This window comes from Lactuca serriola, chromosome 6, assembly GCF_051521515.1.
Source record: "Lactuca serriola cultivar US96UC23 chromosome 6, Lser_US96UC23_V15, whole genome shotgun sequence".
NCBI classification, from domain to species: Eukaryota; Viridiplantae; Streptophyta; class Magnoliopsida; order Asterales; family Asteraceae; genus Lactuca; species Lactuca serriola.
Genome location: NC_136413.1, coordinates 76,685,530 through 76,712,291, shown reverse-complemented (window position 1 = coordinate 76,712,291; position 26,762 = coordinate 76,685,530). Strand labels below are relative to the sequence as shown.

The window sequence follows — 26,762 nt, the reverse complement described above, 5'->3', positions numbered from 1 at the left end:
ATATTTTATGTTTTATATATAAATGGGTCGGCTACAATGAAAAATAAAGAAAAAGTAGTATGCAATAATTTTGTAAAAGTTACCGATTACAAAGAAGAGGTGAAAACATCAAACCCTTTCGATGTCCAGTAAATGTCTACTAAAGTCACAGACCACGTTTACGTTTTTCCATTTTCTAAGTGGATGTAAGTCACGCTATCATAGAATAATTAGAAGAGAGGGACTTCGAATCATTCCCATGATTTCAATATTTGTCGAATCATTCCCATGATTTCAATGTTTGTCACATGAAAGATTTTTGGCATCTTAAATATAAGTATAGTCAATAAACAATTGCTTTGAAGCAGGCGAGGAATATGTGTATTAACTGACTCAAGATATTAGGATTGAATACCCTTAATTATAATTTTAATAAAATTGTAAGTAAATTCAATATAAAACTAATTCTAAATAGAAATTATTAGCCACGACAATCTTGAGTTGTTAGATCAGCGGCATATTTCTACGACGGTAATTAAAAGTTAATTATATGAAAATGTTGTTAGTTTAGCGAAATATATAGCATCAAACACACTTTAAATGTTTAATAGCATATATTATGAGCATTTTAAAATGACAGATTTTTGTTGGGAATCAACTATTAGTTAATGATTGTTGTACATTTTCTATCTTTTGCTGGCAAGAAGGAAAAAGAATTAGTAACAAACCGGTTAGTAAACAAATCATATATATACTCAAAGAAAACTAATTATTTTTATATTTGGTTTTATATGAACCATTTATACGAACCAATTTACGAAAGATGTCCAAAATAAAGAACCAAAAAATATCCTTGTAACATTTTACATTACCGGAGTGCTACTTATAACCATACATGTTTCAAACTTGTAGAAGTACCACAAAACACCACATACATAGGTATTACCGACCAAATACGTCATTTGCATGGTAGACGAATTGCAGGAGATCTGATGGGTTGGTAATGGATTAATGCATGTGGCTAATCCTTCACATAATTTTGAATATTTGACATGAACTAGCATAAGATTTGAGAATAGATAAATTATATTTCTAAAGTTACTAGAAATGATACTAAACTAAATGGCATGTGGTTGTTCTTTGTCAAATAAGAGAAATATATGAAAAACACGTTTAAAAAGTATACAAAGTTTAAAATATTTTAATAGGTTATCGTGATCCGAAATTGTTTATTATTATTATTATTATTATTATTATTATTATTATTATATGTTTTTTTATTTAGAGAGTAAAATAAGCTAAAAGAAATAAAAAAAACATCAAACCCATTAAGGTTTTTTCACGAACTATGAAAAAATAGAACACATTCCAACTTTGTTTCTTCTATGACAACATTCTGGTTGTTTTCTTTAGGATGATTGAATCATGTCACTACATCTTCAAGATATAACGAACAAAATTGTAATGATTCATTAGTGACCCAACCATCAGCTATATAACCTTCCAACCGCTCCTTATGTATGACATAATTTTTAGGTTTTTTCATATAATTTTCTAAGTGATACATCCATCTTATATATACTGGGATATGCAAATATATTCGTAGGCAGACGCAAAACTAAACGAATCACAATGTCAAAATACCCATTAGGACATATCACTTCTAATTCAAATAAGATTCTAATAAATGTTGCCTTCACTTCCCACATATTCTTCATCATCAGTGTTCTCGAGCAAAGTTGTTTAAAAACATACAAAGCTCTATTGTTGGTGCATAAGTATCCTTGTCCAAAAACCTTCTAACTCCAATTGGTATCACATGTTGCATAAGAATAAAATTGTGACTAACAACCTTATATTTTTAAATATATAATCATGTTAGATGTAAACCTATGAGGTCGTTCCAGCCAAACAATGTTAGTATTAATTTGTCTCGCATTCTTAATCATGTTAGATGTAAACCTATGAGGTCGTTTAACATTTTAATAAATTCACTAGCGTAGGATAATAAATCTAATTTTTGAATACGTTACCTCATATGTAAATGTGTATTACACGATTGGTTGTTTATGAATAATTCAACAACATTTCCCTTACCTCCCAAATGTGTGTGTGTGTGTGTGTATATATATATATATATACACACACACACACACTCAACGAGCAAAAAGAAACTGACAACTGTATATTTCTTAAAATAAAATCATGTAATACAACTTTACATCCTAAGTCGGGTAAATTATTCAAAAAACAGTATTGAAAATGAAGACAACTTGAAATTAATTTCGTAATCAATTTCGGTTAGGTATTTCGATGCTTTTGATGATTAAAACAAACATAGTTAATGTAAAAAAAAAACTACTTTTATATTATCGAATTATACTTTAATAAATAACTTGTTAGATTTAATGTCTTACATTTCTGATTTTTAGTATTTTCGTATTAGATTATATTATTTATTTTAAATATTATTCAAAAAACAATCGTTTGACTAAAAGACTCAACCATCCAACGGTTAGACTTAGACGATAGTTGGACAATAGGGTCAAATCAATAACACTGAGATTATTTAGCGTGTAAGTTAACGTATTCACTTAATAGTTAACTCACATAAACAAGAGTCCCACAAAGCACAAAACAAGCAACATTCATGCAGTAACACTCCAAGCACTACACGAATCTACCCTGTGCCGACGGCTTTTTTATTACCCTATGCCGACGACAAGTCGTCGGGATAGCTTATACCGACGACAAGTCGTCGGTACAGAGTCGTCGGAATAGCCCCGTCGATATAGGAGGAAAAAGTCATCAGTATAGATGTCGTCTGGATAGCTACCCGCTATACCAATGACATGTCGCTTGCACAAGCTTCGTCGGGATTGATTTTCAAAAAAAATAAAGTTTTATTATTTACTTGAACCGACGATATGTCGTCGGGACAAAGGCAGTATCAATTAGGAATGAAAATTTCACCCGACCCGATGGGAAACCCGGTTGACCTGACCCAATCTTGCACTTATTTTTTCTCCTAGTTATTTTTATGTGTTAATTGCAAGAAACAAACAAATTACTTTGCTATTTCTTTCATTTAAGATGAACAAATACATGTTATAGTGTACTTGTCTTCTTTTTTGTTATTATAGGAAGAAATGATGAAGTTATTTAGAAACGTGCATTTGGTGGAATTAATAAGTAACAAGTTCGTTCTTTAAGGAATGCTTGGAATAAACTTTATTTGTCTTTCATTATTTTTTATGGGATTGCAATCGTATGGAATGGACATTTAGTTTTTTTAGTATGTTCACTATTGTTGTAGTCAATTCTGAATGTTTTTTTTGCTAGTTGAAGTATTTCATTTTTATGACTTGTATTTTTCATTTGTGGTTTGAATTTTTATGTTATAATATTTTTAATTAAAAATGGTATTTGAACACATATATTCATGTTTACATCTTTATGTTTTTATTTGTTTGTACACATTTCAACATTATTACTTGCATATGTATTGGTTAATTCCCACACATAAAGTTATTTTTACCATCACATGTTAAAATGGACACTATACATACGTTATACTTTTACCTACACATATTTTATGACACTTGTAAACCAACACTTTTTAGGAGACATGCCACATCATTTGACATGACATCATTGTACTCCAAGTCATAGTCGACATCACTAGCCATGTCATCTAACATTTAAAACAAATTATAATACTTCTACATACACATAGTAAATAGTTTTAGCCACACATACATGTGTAGATTTAGCTTAGTCTATACCTACACATACTCGATGTGTTGGTAATGATCTATATCTATAGGCATAAGGCAACATATAGTGACACTTAATTTATGTGTAGTCAATGATGACTACTAACACATAAAAGACTTATAGCTACACATAGTCTGTGTGGGTAAACACCCAAATTTCTTGTAGTGAGGCCACAATTATGATCTATAGGGTATCTCTTTCGTGGCGTCGGTATTAGTGGCGACGAATGGATGATTGTGGAGGTAAAATTCATGTTTAATTATTTTAGAACGTTATCATTGACTAGGAATGCCACTATTGATGTCACTGTAAATGGTAGTGTACGACGTGAGATGCCGGCTGTTGGATTGATCTAGGTATCTTATCTATAGATATGGTCTTTAGTTTAACGATCGTGTGGATAGGAATTAATAGCTTTATTGATGATACATATAGCCGTGACATTTAAATATGCTGTTTGACATTTTTGTCATGTACGCATCCCTACATTGCATAAGTATCATTTTCCTCACTTTTAGATGTAACTTGTTAAGATTTAAGATATAAGTCTGTATAATATATGTGAATACTAATGCTTAGATATCTAAAATTCATTTATTATCATAATTAATGCCTTTTTTTGTCATTTTGGTATGTTTACGTTTTAAAAATAGGAACTATTATCAAATTAGGTTTGTTACTTCTAATAGTAACCAATATGTTCCCAATTTTATTGCATATTCACTTGATTATTAATATGATCAAAACGAGTTTTTTGTTTGACCACATCTATTTTGGTCTTTCTTAGGTGCTGTTTGTTTTTCTATAAAAACTTCTTCAAACCATTTATTGATGCGCAGAGCAGCACACACGCAACACTTTCCCTCTCGCAACAGTTTGTTTTTTGGAAGACTTCAGATTACAAAACCTCTGCGTGTGTGCTGCGTGACGCAGCACTTGACTTGCCTCTTCTAACATCTTCAGCTTTCATTTTTTCTAAGTGTTTTTTTAAGAATTTTTGTATAACTTTTTTTTTTTTAAACTTTGATTTTCTTAAATTTTTATTTATGAATGTGATACAATTTATTTTTATAATTTCCACGATTTTTTTAAACTTGATTTTGAATTTTTTTTACCGTTTTATTAATAATATTTTCAATTTCAGTTACATCTTTTTTAACGTGTGTAATTTTTTACGAACTTTGTAGACAACGTTTGCAATAAGTTCTTAATTTTTTTTATTATTTTCTTTTTTAATGTTTTTTAAAATTAGTTTTTTTTTCTAGAATAAAACTATTAGCTTCTTTTACATTTTTTTAAGTTTTTTTTTAAAAAAAGTTTTATATTTTTGTTTTTTTTACATGTTCTTGTTATTATTATTTCAATGTTTAAGACTAGAATTATTACGTTTCAGTGTTGAGAACTATTTTCAGTTTATTTAAATTTTAGTTTACTGCAGCAGTCTGCAGATGTTAAAAAACAAACATGCTTCTTATTATAGGCTGCAGCCGTTTGTTCCACCTCTTCTGCTACAGAGGATTGCAGAGGTGGTCTGCAGCCTTCATGAATTTCCACTTCAAAAAAACCAGTGTTCTAAAAGGCGCGCCATGGCGTGAGGCGTGGCTTCGCCGTTACGAAAAGTCTGATAACGTTGTTGTTAGGCGTGACGCGTGATATGGCGCGCCATGGCGCGATATGGCATGTTATGGCACGTGTTTTTTCATTTGAGACACAGTTTTTTGCTCTTTGTTATGTCTTTTCAAATCGGAGATATAAGTATTGTGGTTTTTGTTAAATTTTTGTTATTAGTTATTGATCTAACACTTCTAAAAAGTAGTTATATTTAATATAAATTTAAATTTATGTGTTAATATAATTTTAAATTAATACAAAATTGCCGCCTTACATCATGCCTTGAAAAACGTCATGGCTCGTCATGGCTTGTTAAGCTTGAGGCGTAGCCTTGCCGCCACGCCACGCCTTACGCCATTTAGAACATTGGAAAAAACAAACAGCACCTTAGACAAAAGGGGTTTTACTACGATTTTTCTCGCCCAGACTTGTTATCACTTTCATTTTGTTATCACTTTCATTCTTGTATACTAAGTATAAAAAAGGCTTATTAAGCAATAACTTTTTTGTCATTTTCCTTTATTTTTATCTTTTTCTTTTAATATTCCCGATATTTCAAGTTGCCAAACTTTTGTCCAATACTAGTATAATTCAACCCATATTTGCACAACTACATGTTAATTAACTCCTTATTCAATTTTTTTTTTCTAATACACACAATCAAAACCAAGTATAGATCAAACAAGCACACCCATACCATCATTTAATTCTATACAAAACCGTATATACAAAGTATATTTCAATCAAGCACACCCATACCATCATTTAATTCTATATTTACAAAAAATGAGTCAACATACAAGTCAATTTTCCATATTATCATAATTTTTTATTTAGCATGATGTATCAAAAATTAGTAGGGTCATTTTACCATCTATATTTGATCTTTAAATTCCAGTAAGTAAAAGCTTTATACTCCTTGCTTAGACATAAACTTGACCATATTACAATCACATGCTTCTGTGACATATTTTCTATATTATCGTTCTCTCTCTCTGTCTCTCTCTCTCTCTCTCTCTCTCTCTCTCTCGACCGTATCTTGATCTCTCTATCATTCTCTGTTTTTTTTTGGTTTTCGTGAACCGAGACAACCCATTGGACGGGTGTATTTTTCTCATTTTGGCCCCCCACATACAACCCATGTGTATTATTTTCCATTTCCTTTTCCATTGCTTGCATATTCATAATCTTGAACATATTATAGCCATGCTTCTTTTACATTTGTTCTATATTTGCATCCTCTCTCCCTCTCTCTCTCTCTCTCTCTCTCTCTCTCTCTTATTTTGATTTTACCGAATTGAAAGAACCCATTGGACAAATGTATTATCTTAATTTGACCCCTAAAGAAAAAATGAATACATGATTTTTCATTTTCATTTTCTATTACTTTTAATACCTTATTAATTAAAAATAAAAATTATTGAATTGTTTTCAATTTTTTTTAACAAATAGATACTCTTATTAAATATGATGAAGATATTTCATGGCCCATTACTTAGTTATTTTAACTAACATAAGCCAAATTGTAGCCTTCGTAACATTTTCATATTCGTTAGAGTCTTGTGGATATAAATAATATAGTCATTTATCTAAATTTTAGGATGTTACAACCAATGTTGTAAAAAACGTTTGGCGATTGCTAGACGGTGGACTGAGGGTCAAGGAATTAAACGGCTTGGCGAGGATTAATCAAAGACCATTAATTGTTAAGAAAATATTCAAAAATATTAATCAAAATAATATAAGTAAATAAGCATAAAAGTTTAATAACAAATTTAAGAAACACAACTAGGTATCATCCAAAATAAACATAAAATGTTAATAATAAATTCAACAAGCACACCAAATCATCATCCAACAAATCCATATTAAGTTTAAATAGCATAAAAATGAAATATATTTTCTTCTAATCTTCTCTGCATACTTTCATCATTTAAAGCCTGATACTCGTCTTCTTCTAACACTTGCTCCTCACACCATCCATAGGTTTCAAAATAGAAAGGCTATCATGAATTACAAAATTTATCAATAACCAATTTGAATCAAATACTAAAAAAAATCAACTTAACCCTCCATATAATCTGTAAATAAAATAAGGAGAATTGGAGACTAACCTTTGTAGATGACAACACAACGACACTGGTGTCGATGAGATTCGAAAGGAACACACAGCATCGGAGGAGGTGCATATGACGTCAAAAGAAGAGTAGACTTTGGAGTCAAGAAGCTTCAAAAGGCGACCACTGGCATGCTTCGAGGATGAGATGGATGTGCTTGGAAGAGACTGCAACGACGTGAATGGAAGAAGAAGATGTCGACGTCGTTAACGGAAGAAGAAAATGTCGGCGTTCAGTTCATTCTTTCATTTGTAGAGAAAGAGGGGGGGGGGAGAGAGAGAGAGAGAGAGAGAGAGAGAATTTCAAAAAAAAATAGACCGAATACGATGGAATAAAAGAACCCAATAAATAATTGTTACACTTTGATAGTTTTGCCCTTAAAAGTTTTTTTAAAACAATTTTCATTGACTTGAGTTGACTGATTAGAGTGCCTAGACCGGATTATTTCTGGCTTTGACGCCGTTCGATTATAAAAGTTGATTAGTTATAAATGTCATTGTTGGAGGACCACCAAGCGCCTAGGCGCCGATTAAACGGACTCCTAGGTAGATATTTGCAACGCTGGTTACAGTTGTACAATTGAAATCATCAGATACATCTTTATTTGTTTATGGCTTTATTCTGATGGTATCTTGATTTTAATATTTTTTGTTACAATGGATAATCACACATGTGGGAATAAGTGTAACCAATCAAACATACTATTCTTTCTTAGATGATAACTGAGGATTAGTTGCATATGCATAATTTTTGATAGGAAATGGTTATATTTGCATTCGAGTCATTGTTTGGATTGTGCCTAGAATATTTTTTATGTTTTTTTTACCATATTTCCCAACTGATATTGTGAAACAAGGTTTATAACCGATTGAACTATAAAAATGGATGGAAATAGTTATCCACCTATTTTTATTGGAGGATAATAATTACCCACAACCCCTTATTGGAGGATAATAATAGTCCACTTAAATTTGAACGAAATTCATCGTTTGATTTAGTGATTTTCATGAATATTTTCATCATATTGATGCTTGTGATTGACAATTTGTTTAGAGATGCCACAATAGTGGTTTCCTTTTCATAGATTTCTAGCCGTTACATTAAGTTTAGTTCCATTTAAACTTGGTTGGATAGATTAGTACAAATAAGACTTACAAAATAAATATTAACCTTGCATTAAATTAGCATATAAATATACATGATATAAGAAAAACATTTTACTGCAAAAGAAAGGACTGAATTGTTACCCACGAAGTATTGACTTCACACATGGTACACTTAATTTAGCAAACACATTGATTCATATTGTATAAATTAAATCTAACTAGGAACATACAAAACCATTTGGGACTTCACCGCCACAGACATTAACGAGCAAGCTAAGAGATAATGGTACATTAAGATTGATCCCAAGGACGTTGGCTTTGATTGCAGTGCACAAACAGACGGCAGCCTCAAGGTCGGCAAGTCCTTGGATGAGAGAGCAACATGGCTTCACCGGTGGTGAACCTAACTCAACTTTGACCAATCCCCCAAGAAGATTAGCACAAACCCCCAGTTTCAAGGCGTCTCTAGGGCAGGTTTCCGTATTTGGTTTTGTGTTTGGTACTGTGTTCGTGTTAGTGTTGGGGTTGGGGTTTTGGTTAGTGTTAGGGATGGGGTTGGAGTAGGGATTGGGGTTGGGGTTGCTGCTTGGATTTGGGTTGGGTTTTTGATTTGGATTGAGGTTGGGTTCTGGTATGTCGGACGTCTCACAGCCACTAACCATGACGCAGAATAAAAGGTTGAATGCTATGAGCAGAAAAACGGACACATTACTCTTCGATGCCATGCCAAAATCGGTTATGAAAACTTTGTCAATTATAGTGAAGGAAGAGTGTGATAGAGTAAGGGTACAATGGAACATTATATAGGTCTCTGTGGAGTAATATTTTTTGCTTAAATATATTCCAGTTAGTAATTGAGTCAAATTAGTATGTTATAGTTTTTGCTGCCACCAACCCATGCACATCAAAGCGTACGTTGAAAGTCCTTTTTTTTTTTTTGAACAAAACCAGATGCATTATACTAATTGCAAATAAAAAATATATATGTGCTTCAATGGATTAAACTTTAACAGGGTATATATATTATCTTATATATCTGTTGTTCAAATCTTTTTTAGTCTTATATATATCTTCTAAATATTCAAATTATATGTGCTTTGCATGTAGGTTTATGGAAATACATTTTTGCTTCTGTATAGTTTTCTAAAACTGAATATATTTTATGTTTTATATATAAATGGGTCGGCTACAATGAAAAATAAAGAAAAAGTTAGTATGCAATAATTTTATAAAAGTTACCGATTACAAAGAAGAGGTAAAAACATCAAACCCTTTCAATGTCCTGTAAATGTCTACTAAAGTCACAGACCACATTTACGTTTTTCCATTTTCTAAATGGATGTAAGTCACGCTATCATAGAATAATTAGAAGAGAGGGACTTCGAATCATTCCCATGATTTCAATATTTGTCGAATCATTCCCATTATTTCAATGTTTGTCACATGAAAGATTTTTGGCATCTTAAATATAAATATAGTCAATAAACAATTGCTTTGAAGCAGGCGAGGAATATGTGTATTAACTGACTCAAGATATTAGGATTGAATACCCTTAATTATAAATTTTAATAAAATTGTAAGTAAATTCAATATAAAACTAATTCTAAATAGAAATTATTAGCCACGACAATCTAGAGTTGTTAGATCAGCGGCATATTTCTACGACGGTAATTAAAAGTTAATTATATGAAAATGTTGTTAGTTTAGCGAAATATATAGCAGCCAAACACACTTTAAATGTTTAATAGCATATATTATGAGCATTTTAAAATGACAAATTTTTGTTGGGAATCAACTATTAGTTAATGATTGTTATACATTTTCTATCTTTTGCTGGCAAGAAGGAAAAAGAATTAGTAACAAACCGGTTAGTAAACAAATCATATATATACTCAAAGAAAACTAATTATTTTTATATTTGGTTTTATATGAACCATTTATCGGAACCAATTTACGAAGGATGTCCAAAATAGAGAACCAAAAAATATCCTTGTAACATTTAACATTACCGGAGTGCAACTTATAACCATACATGTTTGAAACTTGTAGAAGTACCACAAAACACCACATACATAGGTATTTTGATTAACGACTAACGAAATACGTCATTTGCATGGTAGACGAATTGCGGGAGATCTGATAGGTTGGTAATGGATTAATGCATGTGGCTAATCCTTCACATAATTTTGAATATTTGACATGAACTAGCATAAGATTTGAGAATAGATAAATTATATTTCTAAAGTTACTAGAAATGATACTAAACTAAATGGCATGTGGTTGTTCTTTGTCAAATAAGAGAAATATATGAAAAACACGTTTAAAATGTATACAAAGTTTAAATATTTTAATAGGTTATCGTGATCCGAAACTAAATATTATTATTATTATTATTATTATTATTATTATTATTATTATTATAATATGTTTTTTTATTTAGAGAGTAAGAATAAGCTAAAAGAAATAAAAAAAAAACATTAGACACATTAAGGTTTTTTCATGAACTATGAAAAAATAGAACACATTCCAACTTTGTTTCTTCTATGACAACATTATCGTTGTTTTTTTTTTAGGATGATTGAATCATGTCACTACATCTTCAAGATATATCGAATAAAATTGTAATGATTCATTAGTGACCCAACCATCAGCTATATAACCTGCCAACCACTCCTTATTTATGACACAATTTTTAAGTTTTTTCATATAATTTTCTAAGTGATACATCCATCTTATACATACCAGGATCTGCAAATATATTCCTAGGTAGATGAAAAACTAAATGAATCACAATGTCAAAATACCCAAGAGAACATATCACTTCTAATTCAAATAAGATTCTAATAAATGTTGCCTTCACTTCCCCCGTATTCTTCATCATCAGTGTTCTCGAGCAAAGTGGTTTAAAAACATACAAAGCTCTATTGTTGGTGCATAATTATCCTTGTCCAAAAACCTTCTAACTCCAATTGGTATCACACGTTGCATAAGAATAAAATTGTGACTAACAACCATATATTTTTAAATATATAATCATGTTAGATGTAAACCTATGAGGTCGTTCCAGCCAAACAATGTTAGTATCAATTTGTCTTGCATTCTTAATCATGTTAGATGTAAACCTATGAGGTCGTTTAACATTTTAATAAATTCACTAGCATAGGATAATAAATCTAATTTTTGAATACGTTACCTCATATGTAAATGTTTATTACATGATTGGTTGTTTATGAATAATTCAACAGTATTTACCTTACCTCCCAAATGTATGTGTGTGTGTGTGTGTGTATATATATATATATATATATATATATATATATATATACACACACACACTCAACGAGCAAAAAGAACAACTGTATATTTCTTAAAATATAATCATGTAATACAACTTTACATCCTAAGTCGGGTAATTATTCAAAAAACAGTATTGAAAATGAAGACAACTTGAAATTAATTTCTTAATCAATTTCGGGCAGGTATTTCGATGCTTTTGATGATTAAAACAAAGATAGTTAATGTAAAAAAAAAAAAAACCTACTTTTATATTATCGAATTGTACTTTAATAAATAACTTGTTAGATTTAGTGTCTTACATTTCTGATTTTTAGTTTTTTCGTATTATATTATATTATTTATTTTAAATATTATTAAAAAAACAGACGTTTGACTAAAAGACTCAACCATACAACGGTTAGACTTAGACGATAGATGCATAATAGGGCAAAATCAATAACACTGAGATTATTTAGCATGTAAGTTAACATATTCACTTAATAGTTAACTCACATAAACAACAGTCCCACAAAGCACAAAGCAAGCAACATTCATGCAGTAACACTCCAACCACTACACAAATCTACCTCTGTACTGACAACTTTTTTTATTACCCTATGCTGACGACAAGTCGTCGGGATAGCTTATAACGACGACAAGTCGTCGGTACAGAGTCGTTGGAATAGCCCCGTCGATATAGGAGGAAAAAGTCATCAGTATAGATGTCGTCTGGATAGCTACCCGCTATACCAATGACATGTCGCTTGCACAAGCTTCGTTGGGATTGATTTTCAAAAAAAATAAAGTTTTATTATTTACTTGAACCGACGATATGTCGTCGGGACAAAGGCAGTATCAATTAGGAATGAAAATTTCACCCGACTCGATGGGAAACCCGGTTGACCTGACCCAATCTTGTACTTATTTTTTCTCCTAGTTATTTTTATGTGTTAATTGCAAGAAACAAACAAATTACTTTGCTATTTCTTTCATTTAAGATGAACAAATACATGTTATAGTGTACTTGTCTTCTTTTTTGTTATTATAGGGAGAAATGATGAAGTTTTTTTAGAAACGTGCATTTTGTGGAATTAATAAGTAACAAGTTCGTTCTTTAGGGAATGCCTGGAATAAGCTTTATTTGTCTTTCAATATTTTTTGTCGTATTGCAGTTGTATGGAATGGACATTTAGTTTTTTTAATTAGTATGTTCATTATTGTTGTATTCAATTCTGAATGTTTTTTTTTTGCTAGTTGAAGTATTTCATTTTTATGACTTGTATTTTTCATTTGTGGTTTGAATTATTATGTTATAATATTTTTAATTAAAAATGGTATTTGAACACATATATTCATGTTTACATCTTTATGTTTTTTTATTTGTTTGTACACATTTGAATATTATTACTTGCATATGTATTGGTTAATTCCCACACATAAAGTTATTTTTCCCATCACATGTTAAAATGGGCACCTCTACATATGTTAATTTCACTACACATCAAAATACGTTTACCCACACATATTTTATGACACTTGTAAACCAACACTTTTTAGGGGACATGCCACATCATTTGACATGACATCGTTGTACTCCACGTCATAGTCGACATCACTAGCCTTGTCATCTAAAATTTAAATTAAATTATAATACTTCTATATACACATAGTAAATAGTTTTAGCCACACATGCATGTGTTGATTTAGCTTAGTCTATACCTAGACATACTCGATATGTTGGTAATGATCTATATCTATAGGCATAAGGCAACATATAGTGACACTTAATTTATGTGTAGTTAATGATGACTACCAACACATAAAAGTCATATAGCTACACATAGTTTGTGCGGGTAAACACCTAAATTTCTTGTAGTGAGGCCACAATTATGATCTATAGAGTATCTCTTTCGTGGCGTCGGTATTAGTGGCGACGAATGGATGATTGTGGAGGTAAATTTCATGTTTAATTATTTTAGAACATTATCATTGACTAGGAATGCCACTATTGATGTCATTGCAAATGGTAATGTACGACATGAGATGCTAGCTGTTGGATTGATCTAGGTATCTTATCTATAGATATGGTCTTTAGTTTGACGATCATGTGGATTGGAATTAATAGCTTTATTGATGACACGTATAGCCATGACATTTAAATATGTTGTTTGACATTTTTGCATGTACGCATCCCTACATTGCATAAATATCATTTTCCTCACTTTTAGATGTAACTTGTTAAGATTTAAGACATAAGTCTGTATAATATATGTGAATACTAATGCATAGATAAAATTCATTTATTATCATAATTAATGCCTTTTTTTTTGTCATTTTGGTATGTTTAAGTTTTAAAAATAGAAACTATTATAAAATTAGGTTTGTTACTTCTAATAGTAACCAATATGTTCCCAATTTTATTTCATATTCACTTGATTATCAATATGATCAAAACGAGTTTTTTGTTTGTCCACATCTATTTTGGTATTTCTTAGACAAAAAGGGTTTTACTACTTTTCTCGCCGAGACTTGTTATCACTTTCATTCTTGTATACTAAGTATAAAAAAGGCTTATTAAGCAATAACTTTTTTGTCATTTTCCTTTATTTTTATCTTTTTCCTTTAATATTCTTCATATTTCAAGTTGCCAAACTTTTGTCCAATACTAGTATAACTCAACCCATATTTGCACAACTACATGTTAATTAACTCTTTATTCAATTTTTTTTTCTAATACACACAATCAAAACCAAGTATATATCAAACAAGCACACCCATACCATCATTTAATTCTATACAAAACCGTATATACAAAGTATATCTCAAACAAGCACACCCATACCATCATTTAATTCTATATTTACAAAAAATGAGTCAACATACAAGTCAATTTTCCATATTATCATAATTTTTTCTTTAACATGATGTATCAACAATTAGTAGGCTCATTTTACCATCTATATTTGTCTTTAAATTCCAGTAAGTAAAAGCTTTATACTCCTTGCATAGACATAAACTTGAACATATTACAATCACATGCTTCTATTACATATTTTCTATATTTGCATTCGCTCTCTCTCTCTCTCTCACACACACACACACACACACACTCTTACTCTCTCTCTCTCTCTCTCACACACACACACACACACTCTCTCTCTCTCTCTCTCTCTCTCTCTCTACCGTATCTTGATCTCTCTATCATTCTTTGTTTTTTTTTTGGTTTTGGTGAACCGAGACAACCCATTGGACGGGTGTATTTTTCTCATTTTGGCCCCCCACATACAACCCATGTGTATTATATTCCATTTCCTTTTCCATTGCTTGCATATTCATAATCTTGAACATATTATGGTCATGCTTCTTTTACATTTATTCTATATTTGCGTCCTCTCTCTCTCTCTCTCTCTCTCTCTCTCTCACATTTTGATTATGACGAATTGAGATAACACATTGGACAGATGTATTTCTTAATTTGACCCCTAAAGAAAAAATGTTTACATCATTTTCCGTTTTCATTTTCTATTACTTTCAATACCTTATTAATTAAAAATAAAAATTATTGAATCGTTTTCAATTTTTTTAACAAATAGATACTCTTATTAAATATGATGAAGATATTTCCAAGCCCATTACTTAGTTATTTTAACTAACATAAGCCAAATTGTAGCCTTCGTAACATTTTCATATTCGTTAGAGTCTTGTGGATATAAATAATATAGTCATTTATCTAAATTTTAGGATGTTACAACCAATGTTTTAAAAAACGTTTGGCGATAGCTAGACGGTGGATTGAGGGTCAAAGGATTAAACGGTTTCACGAGGATTCATCAGAAACCATTAATTATTAAGAAAATGTTCAAAAATTAATAAATCCAACATTAATCAAAATAATATAAGTAAATAAGCATAAAATTTTAATAACAAATTTAAGAAACACAACTTGGTATCATCCAAAATAAACATAAAATGTTAATAATAAATTCAACAAGCACACCAAATCATCATCCAACAAATCTATAATAAGTTTAAGTAGCATAAAAATGAAATATATTTTCTTCTAATCTTCTCTGCATACTTTCATCATTTGAAGCCTCATACTCGTCTTCTTCTAACACTTGCTCCTCACTCCCGAACTCAAAATCTTCATCGGAAAGTTCAATCGCTTCCGGTGTAGTCGCAGCATTAGAAGTCATTGATTAATTGTCAACTGTTATCATAACCTATGTAAAAAATGTCAATTATTATGTTTTTCGGTCTCTATGTTTGATAGTTGGATAGAAAACATAACAAAAAAAAGGACACCATCCATAGGTTTCAAAATAGAAAGGCTATCATGAATTACAAAATATATCAATAACCAATTTGAATCAAATACTAAAAAAATCAACTTAACCCTCCATATAATCACTAAATAAAATAAGGAGAAGTGGAGACTAACCATTTCAGATGACAACCCAAGGACACTGGTGTCGATGATATGCCAAAGGAACACACGGCATCGGAGGAGGTGCATATGACGTCAAAAGAAGAGTAGACTTTGGAGTCGAGAAGCTTCAAAAGGCGACCACTGGCATGCTTCGAGGATGAGATGGATGTGCTTGGAAGGGACTGCAACGACGTGAATGGAAGAAGAAGATGTCGACGTCGTTAAAGGAAGAAGAAAATGTCGGCGTTCAGTGCATTCTTTCATTTGTTCAGAGAGAAAGAGGGGGGGGTGAGATAGAGAGAAAGAATTTCAAAAAACAAATAGACCGAATACGATGGAATAAAGGAACCCAATGAATAATTGTTACACTTTGATAGTTTTGCCCTTAAAAGTTTTTTTTAAATAATTTTCATTGACTTGAGTTGACTGATTAGAGTGCCTAGACCCGATTATCTCTGGCTTTGACCACGTCCGATTATAGAAGCCGATTAGCTATAAATGTCATCGTACGTTGGAGGACCACCAAGCGCCTCGGCACCGATTAAACAACCTCCTAGGTAGATATTTGCAATGCTGGTTACAGCTGTACAATTGAAATCATCAGATACATCTTTATTTGTTTATGGCTTTATTCTGATGGCATCTTGATTTTAATATTTTTGTTATAATAGATAATCACACATGTGGGAATAAGTCTAACCAATCAAACATACTATTCTTTCTTGGATGATAACTGAGGATTAGTTGCATATGCATAATTTTGATAGGAAATGGTTATATTTGCATTCAAGTCATTGTTTGCATTGTGCGTAGAATATTTTTTATGTTTTTTTCACCATATTTCCCAACTGATATTGTGAAACAAGGTTTATAACCGATAGAACTATAAAAATTGGTGGAAATAATTATCCACCTATTTTTATTGGAGGATAATAATTATCCAAAACCCCTTATTGGAGGATAATTAATAATGATCCACTTAAATTTGAACGAAATTCATCATTTGATTTAGTGATTTTCATGAATATTTTCATCATATTGATGCTTGTGATTGACAATTTGCTTAGAGATGCCACAATAGTGGTTTCTTTTTCATAGATTTCTAGCCTTTACATTAAGTTTAGTTTCATTTAAACTTGGTTGGATAGATTAGTACAAATAAGTGTATGATGGATCATTTATCTTCCACTTACAAAATAAATATTAAGCTTGCATTAAAGTAGCATATAAATATACATGATATAAGAAAAACATTTTATTGCAAAAGAAAGGACTGAATTGTTACCCACGAAGTATTGACTTCACACATGGTACACTTAATTTAGCAAACACATTGATTCATATTGTATAAATTAAATCAAACTAGGAACATACAAAACCATTTGGGACTTCACCGCCACAGACATTAACGAGCAAGCTAAGAGATAATGGTACATTAAGATTGATCCCAAGGACGTTGGCTTTGATTGCAGTGCACAAACAGACGGCAGCCTCAAGGTCGGCAAGTCCTTGGATGAGAGAGCAACATGGCTTCACCGGTGGTGAACCTAACTCAACTTTGACCAATCCCCCAAGAAGATTAGCACAAACCCCCAGTTTCAATGCATCTCTAGGGCAGGTTTCTGTATTTGGGTTTGTGTTTGGTACTGTGTTCGGGTTAGAGTTGGGATTGGGGTTGGGGGTGTGGTTCGTGTTAGTGTTGGGGTTGGGGTTTTGGTTAGTGTTAGGGATGGGGTTGGAGTAAGGATTGGGGTTGGGGTTGCTGCTTGGATTTGGGTTGGGTTTTTGATTTGGATTGAGGTTGGGTTCTGGTATGTCGGACGTCTCACAGCCACTAACCATGACGCTGAATAAAAGGTTGAAAGCTATGACCAGAACAATGGACACATTACTCTTCGATGCCATGCCGAAATTGGTTATGAAAACTTTGTCAATCATGGTGAAGGAAGAGTGTGATAGAGTAAGGGTACAATGGAACATTATATAGGTCTCTGTGGAGTAATATTTTTTGTTTAAATATATTCCAGTTAGTAATTGAGTCAAATTAGCATGTTATAGTTTTTGCTGCCACCAATCCATGCACATCAAAGCGTACGTTGAAAGTCCTTTTTTTTTAACAAAACCAGATGCATTATACTAATTGCAAATAAAAAATATATATGTGCTTCAATGGATTAAACTTTAACAGGGTATATATATTATCTTTTATATCTGTTGTTCAAATCTTTTTTAGTCTTATATATATATATATATATATATATATATATATATATATATATATATATATATATATATATATATATATATATATATATCTTCTAAAGATTCAAATTGCGTGGTATATGTGCTTTGCATGTAGGGTTATGGAAATACATTTTTGCTTCTGTATAGTTTTCTAAAACTGAATATATTTTATGTTTTATATATAAATGGGTCGGCTACAATGAAAAATAAAGAAAAAGTAGTATGCAATAATTTTGTAAAAGTTACCGATTACAAAGAAGAGGTGAAAACATCAAACCCTTTCGATGTCCAGTAAATGTCTACTAAAGTCACAGACCACGTTTACGTTTTTCCATTTTCTAAGTGGATGTAAGTCACGCTATCATAGAATAATTAGAAGAGAGGGACTTCGAATCATTCCCATGATTTCAATATTTGTCGAATCATTCCCATGATTTCAATGTTTGTCACATGAAAGATTTTTGGCATCTTAAATATAAGTATAGTCAATAAACAATTGCTTTGAAGCAGGCGAGGAATATGTGTATTAACTGACTCAAGATATTAGGATTGAATACCCTTAATTATAATTTTAATAAAATTGTAAGTAAATTCAATATAAAACTAATTCTAAATAGAAATTATTAGCCACGACAATCTAGAGTTGTTAGATCAGCGGCATATTTCTACGACGGTAATTAAAAGTTAATTATATGAAAATGTTGTTAGTTTAGCGAAATATATAGCATCAAACACACTTTAAATGTTTAATAGCATATATTATGAGCATTTTAAAATGACAGATTTTTGTTGGGAATCAACTATTAGTTAATGATTGTTATACATTTTCTATCTTTTGCTGGCAAGAAGGAAAAAGAATTAGTAACAAACCGGTTAGTAAACAAATCATATATATACTCAAAGAAAACTAATTATTTTTATATTTGGTTTTATATGAACCATTTATACGAACCAATTTACGAAAGATGTCCAAAATAAAGAACCAAAAAATATCCTTGTAACATTTTACATTACCGGAGTGCTACTTATAACCATACATGTTTCAAACTTGTAGAAGTACCACAAAACACCACATACATAGGTATTACCGACGAAATACGTCATTTGCATGGTAGACGAATTGCAGGAGATCTGATGGGTTGGTAATGGATTAATGCATGTGGCTAATCCTTCACATAATTTTGAATATTTGACATGAACTAGCATAAGATTTGAGAATAGATAAATTATATTTCTAAAGTTACTAGAAATGATACTAAACTAAATGGCATGTGGTTGTTCTTTGTCAAATAAGAGAAATATATGAAAAACACGTTTAAAAAGTATACAAAGTTTAAAATATTTTAATAGGTTATCGTGATCCGAAATTGTTTATTATTATTATTATTATTATTATTATTATTATTATTATTATATGTTTTTTTATTTAGAGAGTAAAATAAGCTAAAAGAAATAAAAAAAACATCAAACCCATTAAGGTTTTTTCACGAACTATGAAAAAATAGAACACATTCCAACTTTGTTTCTTCTATGACAACATTCTGGTTGTTTTCTTTAGGATGATTGAATCATGTCACTACATCTTCAAGATATAACGAACAAAATTGTAATGATTCATTAGTGACCCAACCATCAGCTATATAACCTTCCAACCGCTCCTTATGTATGACATAATTTTTAGGTTTTTTCATATAATTTTCTAAGTGATACATCCATCTTATATATACTGGGATATGCAAATATATTCGTAGGCAGACGCAAAACTAAACGAATCACAATGTCAAAATACCCATTAGGACATATCACTTCTAATTCAAATAAGATTCTAATAAATGTTGCCTTCACTTCCCACATATTCTTCATCATCAGTGTTCTCGAGCAAAGTTGTTTAAAAACATACAAAGCTCTATTGTTGGTGCATAAGTATCCTTGTCCAAAAACCTTCTAACTCCAATTGGTATCACATGTTGCATAAGAATAAAATTGTGACTAACAACCTTATATTTTTAAATATATAATCATGTTAGATGTAAACCTATGAGGTCGTTCCAGCCAAACAATGTTAGTATTAATTTGTCTCGCATTCTTAATCATGTTAGATGTAAACCTATGAGGTCGTTTAACATTTTAATAAATTCACTAGCGTAGGATAATAAATCTAATTTTTGAATACGTTAACTCATATGTAAATGTGTATTACACGATTGGTTGTTTATGAATAATTCAACAACATTTCCCTTACCTCCCAAATGTGTGTGTGTGTGTGTGTATATATATATATATATATATATATATACACACACACACTCAACGAGCAAAAAGAAACTGACAACTGTATATTTCTTAAAATAAAATCATGTAATACAACTTTACATCCTAAGTCGGGTAAATTATTCAAAAAACAGTATTGAAAATGAAGACAACTTGAAATTAATTTCGTAATCAATTTCGGTTAGGTATTTCGATGCTTTTGATGATTAAAACAAACATAGTTAATGTAAAAAAAAACTACTTTTATATTATCGAATTATACTTTAATAAATAACTTGTTAGATTTAATGTCTTACATTTCTGATTTTTAGTATTTTCGTATTAGATTATATTATTTATTTTAAATATTATTCAAAAAACAATCGTTTGACTAAAAGACTCAACCATCCAACGGTTAGACTTAGACGATAGTTGCACAATAGGGTCAAATCAATAACACTGAGATTATTTAGCGTGTAAGTTAACGTATTCACTTAATAGTTAACTCACATAAACAAGAGTCCCACAAAGCACAAAACAAGCAACATTCATGCAGTAACACTCCAAGCACTACACGAATCTACCCTGTGCCGACGGCTTTTTTATTACCCTATGCCGACGACAAGTCGTCGGGATAGCTTATACCGACGACAAGTCGTCGGTACAGAGTCGTCGGAATAGCCCCGTCGATATAGGAGGAAAAAGTCATCAGTATAGATGTCGTCTGGATAGCTACCCGCTATACCAATGACATGTCGCTTGCACAAGCTTCGTCGGGATTGATTTTCAAAAAAAATAAAGTTTTATTATTTACTTGAACCGACGATATGTCGTCGGGACAAAGGCAGTATCAATTAGGAATGAAAATTTCACCCGACCCGATGGGAAACCCGGTTGACCTGACCCAATCTTGCACTTATTTTTTCTCCTAGTTATTTTTATGTGTTAATTGCAAGAAACAAACAAATTACTTTGCTATTTCTTTCATTTAAGATGAACAAATACATGTTATAGTGTACTTGTCTTCTTTTTTGTTATTATAGGAAGAAATGATGAAGTTATTTAGAAACGTGCATTTGGTGGAATTAATAAGTAACAAGTTCGTTCTTTAAGGAATGCTTGGAATAAACTTTATTTGTCTTTCATTATTTTTTATGGGATTGCAATCGTATGGAATGGACATTTAGTTTTTTTAGTATGTTCACTATTGTTGTAGTCAATTCTGAATGTTTTTTTTGCTAGTTGAAGTATTTCATTTTTATGACTTGTATTTTTCATTTGTGGTTTGAATTTTTATGTTATAATATTTTTAATTAAAAATGGTATTTGAACACATATATTCATGTTTACATCTTTATGTTTTTATTTGTTTGTACACATTTGAACATTATTACTTGCATATGTATTGGTTAATTCCCACACATAAAGTTATTTTTACCATCACATGTTAAAATGGACACTATACATACGTTATACTTTTACCTACACATATTTTATGACACTTGTAAACCAACACTTTTTAGGAGACATGCCACATCATTTGACATGACATCATTGTACTCCAAGTCATAGTCGACATCACTAGCCATGTCATCTAACATTTAAAACAAATTATAATACTTCTACATACACATAGTAAATAGTTTTAGCCACACATACATGTGTAGATTTAGCTTAGTCTATACCTACACATACTCGATGTGTTGGTAATGATCTATATCTATAGGCATAAGGCAACATATAGTGACACTTAATTTATGTGTAGTCAATGATGACTACTAACACATAAAAGACTTATAGCTACACATAGTCTGTGTGGGTAAACACCCAAATTTCTTGTAGTGAGGCCACAATTATGATCTATAGGGTATCTCTTTCGTGGCGTCGGTATTAGTGGCGACGAATGGATGATTGTGGAGGTAAAATTCATGTTTAATTATTTTAGAACGTTATCATTGACTAGGAATGCCACTATTGATGTCACTGTAAATGGTAGTGTACGACGTGAGATGCCAGATGTTGGATTGATCTAGGTATCTTATCTATAGATATGGTCTTTAGTTTAACGATCGTGTGGATAGGAATTAATAGCTTTATTGATGATACATATAGCCGTGACATTTAAATATGCTGTTTGACATTTTTGTCATGTACGCATCCCTACATTGCATAAGTATCATTTTCCTCACTTTTAGATGTAACTTGTTAAGATTTAAGATATAAGTCTGTATAATATATGTGAATACTAATGCTTAGATATCTAAAATTCATTTATTATCATAATTAATGCCTTTTTTGTCATTTTGGTATGTTTACGTTTTAAAAATAGGAACTATTATCAAATTAGGTTTGTTACTTCTAATAGTAACCAATATGTTCCCAATTTTATTGCATATTCACTTGATTATTAATATGATCAAAACGAGTTTTTTGTTTGACCACATCTATTTTGGTCTTTCTTAGGTGCTGTTTGTTTTTCTATAAAAACTTCTTCAAACCATTTATTGATGCGCAGAGCAGCACACACGCAACACTTTCCCTCTCGCAACAGTTTGTTTTTTGGAAGACTTCAGATTACAAAACCTCTGCGTGTGTGCTGCGTGACGCAGCACTTGACTTGCCTCTTCTAACATCTTCAGCTTTCATTTTTTCTAAGTGTTTTTTTAAGAATTTTTGTATAACTTTTTTTTTTTTAAACTTTGATTTTCTTAAATTTTTATTTATGAATGTGATACAATTTATTTTTATAATTTCCACGATTTTTTTAAACTTGATTTTGAATTTTTTTTACCGTTTTATTAATAATATTTTCAATTTCAGTTACATCTTTTTTAACGTGTGTAATTTTTTACGAATTTTGTAGACAACGTTTGCAATAAGTTCTTAATTTTTTTTATTATTTTCTTTTTTAATGTTTTTTAAAATTAGTTTTTTTTTCTAGAATAAAACTATTAGCTTCTTTTACATTTTTTTAAGTTTTTTTTTAAAAAAAGTTTTATATTTTTGTTTTTTTTACATGTTCTTGTTATTATTATTTCAATGTTTAAGACTAGAATTATTACGTTTCAGTGTTGAGAACTATTTTCAGTTTATTTAAATTTTAGTTTACTGCAGCAGTCTGCAGATGTTAAAAAACAAACATGCTTCTTATTATAGGCTGCAGCCGTTTGTTCCACCTCTTCTGCTACAGAGGATTGCAGAGGTGGTCTGCAGCCTTCATGAATTTCCACTTCAAAAAAACCAGTGTTCTAAAAGGCGCGCCATGGCGTGAGGCGTGGCTTCGCCGTTACGAAAAGTCTGATAACGTTGTTGTTAGGCGTGACGCGTGATATGGCGCGCCATGGCGCGATATGGCATGTTATGGCACGTGTTTTTTCATTTGAGACACAGTTTTTTGCTCTTTGTTATGTCTTTTCAAATCGGAGATATAAGTATTGTGGTTTTTGTTAAATTTTTGTTATTAGTTATTGATCTAACACTTCTAAAAAGTAGTTATATTTAATATAAATATAAATTTATGTGTTAATATAATTTTAAATTAATACAAAATTGCCGCCTTACATCATGCCTTGAAAAACGTCATGGCTCGTCATGGCTTGTTAAGCTTGAGGCTTAGCCTTGCCGCCACGCCACGCCTTTCGCCATTTAGAACATTGGAAAAAACAAACAGCACCTTAGACAAAAGGGGTTTTACTACGATTTTTCTCGCCCAGACTTGTTATCACTTTCATTTTGTTATCACTTTCATTCTTGTATACTAAGTATAAAAAAGGCTTATTAAGCAATAACTTTTTTGTCATTTTCCTTTATTTTTATCTTTTTCTTTTAATATTCCCGATATTTCAAGTTGCCAAACTTTTGTCCAATACTAGTATAATTCAACCCATATTTGCACAACTACATGTTAATTAACTCCTTATTCAATTTTTTTTTTCTAATACACACAATCAAAACCAAGTATAGATCAAACAAGCACACCCATACCATCATTTAATTCTATACAAAACCGTATATACAAAGTATATTTCAATCAAGCACACCCATACCATCATTTAATTCTATATTTACAAAAAATGAGTCAACATACAAGTCAATTTTCCATATTATCATAATTTTTTATTTAGCATGATGTATCAAAAATTAGTAGGGTCATTTTACCATCTATATTTGATCTTTAAATTCCAGTAAGTAAAAGCTTTATACTCCTTGCTTAGACATAAACTTGACCATATTACAATCACATGCTTCTGTGACATATTTTCTATATTATCGTTCTCTCTCTCTGTCTCTCTCTCTCTCTCTCTCTCTCTCTCTCTCTCTCTCTCTCGACCGTATCTTGATCTCTCTATCATTCTCTGTTTTTTTTTGGTTTTCATGAACCGAGACAACCCATTGGACGGGTGTATTTTTCTCATTTTGGCCCTCCACATACAACCCATGTGTATTATTTTCCATTTCCTTTTCCATTGCTTGCATATTCATAATCTTGAACATATTATAGCCATGCTTCTTTTACATTTGTTCTATATTTGCATCCTCTCTCCCTCTCTCTCTCTCTCTCTCTCTCTCTCTCTTATTTTGATTTTACCGAATTGAAAGAACCCATTGGACAAATGTATTATCTTAATTTGACCCCTAAAGAAAAAATGAATACATGATTTTTCATTTTCATTTTCTATTACTTTTAATACCTTATTAATTAAAAATAAAAATTATTGAATTGTTTTCAATTTTTTTTAACAAATAGATACTCTTATTAAATATGATGAAGATATTTCATGGCCCATTACTTAGTTATTTTAACTAACATAAGCCAAATTGTAGCCTTCGTAACATTTTCATATTCGTTAGAGTCTTGTGGATATAAATAATATAGTCATTTATCTAAATTTTAGGATGTTACAACCAATGTTGTAAAAAACGTTTGGCGATTGCTAGACGGTGGACTGAGGGTCAAGGAATTAAACGGCTTGGCGAGGATTAATCAAAGACCATTAATTGTTAAGAAAATATTCAAAAATATTAATCAAAATAATATAAGTAAATAAGCATAAAAGTTTAATAACAAATTTAGGAAACACAACTAGGTATCATCCAAAATAAACATAAAATGTTAATAATAAATTCAACAAGCACACCAAATCATCATCCAACAAATCCATATTAAGTTTAAATAGCATAAAAATGAAATATATTTTCTTCTAATCTTCTCTGCATACTTTCATCATTTAAAGCCTGATACTCGTCTTCTTCTAACACTTGCTCCTCACACCATCCATAGGTTTCAAAATAGAAAGGCTATCATGAATTACAAAATTTATCAATAACCAATTTGAATCAAATACTAAAAAAAATCAACTTAACCCTCCATATAATCAGTAAATAAAATAAGGAGAATTGGAGACTAACCTTTGTAGATGACAACACAACGACACTGGTGTCGATGAGATTCAAAAGGAACACACAGCATCGGAGGAGGTGCATATGACGTCAAAAGAAGAGTAGACTTTGGAGTCAAGAAGCTTCAAAAGGCGACCACTGGCATGCTTCGAGGATGAGATGGATGTGCTTGGAAGAGACTGCAACGACGTGAATGGAAGAAGAAGATGTCGACGTCGTTAACGGAAGAAGAAAATGTCGGCGTTCAGTTCATTCTTTCATTTGTAGAGAAAGAGGGGGGGGGGGGGGAGAGAGAGAGAGAGAGAGAGAGAGAGAGAGAGAGAGAGAGAGAATTTCAAAAAAAAATAGACCGAATACGATGGAATAAAAGAACCCAATAAATAATTGTTACACTTTGATAGTTTTGCCCTTAAAAGTTTTTTTAAAACAATTTTCATTGACTTGAGTTGACTGATTAGAGTGCCTAGACCGGATTATTTCTGGCTTTGACGCCGTTCGATTATAAAAGTTGATTAGTTATAAATGTCATTGTTGGAGGACCACCAAGCGCCTAGGCGCCGATTAAACGGACTC

At 31.1% G+C, this 26,762-nt stretch overlaps 1 pseudogene; it reads right to left on the bottom strand.

Annotated features, from left to right (window-relative positions):
• Nucleotides 1-8,686: 8,686 nt before the first annotated feature.
• LOC145057953 (lipid transfer protein EARLI 1 pseudogene) lies at nt 8,687-9,344 on the bottom strand (annotated as a pseudogene).
• Between the last annotated feature and the right edge of the window lie 17,418 nt (nt 9,345-26,762).